The sequence below is a fragment of the Acyrthosiphon pisum genome, chromosome X (genome assembly GCF_005508785.2).
Source record: "Acyrthosiphon pisum isolate AL4f chromosome X, pea_aphid_22Mar2018_4r6ur, whole genome shotgun sequence".
Taxonomy (NCBI): domain Eukaryota; kingdom Metazoa; phylum Arthropoda; class Insecta; order Hemiptera; family Aphididae; genus Acyrthosiphon; species Acyrthosiphon pisum.
Window position 1 is genome coordinate 120,126,050 of NC_042493.1, and position 887 is coordinate 120,126,936.

Sequence of the window (887 nt, forward strand, 5' to 3'; positions counted from 1 at the left end):
ATGGACGAAATTCGTCGTGTAGAAACTTTTTTGACTTTTCAATGACAATATTTACATTTTACATTTCCGAACTTGCAGATGCAGAATACTTTTCTGAGATTATCGACAACCGATATTTCGATAAAAAATATTTCGACCGACAAGTTTTTTTTTTTTTGTAAAGCATCACTTCGAACTATAGCAGTGAAGTGTTTAAAGTCTCAAAACTATGTAATATTAGTGTTAGAAAAAAAAATCTCAAAGTTTAGTGTATTGTGATAAACATTCGAAAGAGACACAATACATAATTATAATAACAATAATAATGCTGTACTTTGCAACTATTCTGGTCACACTCGTTATGAACCGCTTTTTTGCTGTCATATACGTCACCACGATGTTACCCACATAAGCCGGACTTAATTTTTCTCATTTCTTTAAACGTGACACGCAAGTAACTGTCATTATATTATATTATAATATTATCGAAGTTTTTAAAATAATTATAATAATAATATGTAGCAAGACTGATTATTTTTTTAACATCAAGTATTGAATATCTTATAATAATATATATGTATAATTTATGTTATGATGTTTTTTTTATTGAATTATTTAAATAGTGTTTAAATAATCTTTATACATGCCCAAATGTTGTAGCTCGGTGGGTTACCGCGTTTGATTTAAAAGTGTTCTGGGTCGGATTGGAACTGGTGGGCGAAAATAAGTTTTTAATAATTTCGTGGTAGATATGCCGTGCTTGGGATATGACAATAAAGGAGAAACACAAACATTATATTTTAAACATTAAAAACCATACGAAATGTGTATTTATTTAAGCATAATGTGAAAAATTAGCAATTTATATAAGTATTCAGAAACAACTATTTACTCGATAAAATTAACAC

At 28.1% G+C, this 887-nt stretch overlaps 1 protein-coding gene across 1 annotated transcript in view; it reads right to left on the minus strand.

The window, feature by feature from the left end:
• The window catches only part of LOC103307683 (zinc finger protein 62 homolog), a 42,554-nt gene that overhangs the window by 2,439 nt on the left and 39,228 nt on the right, over positions 1 to 887 (minus strand). The window lies entirely within an intron of this gene.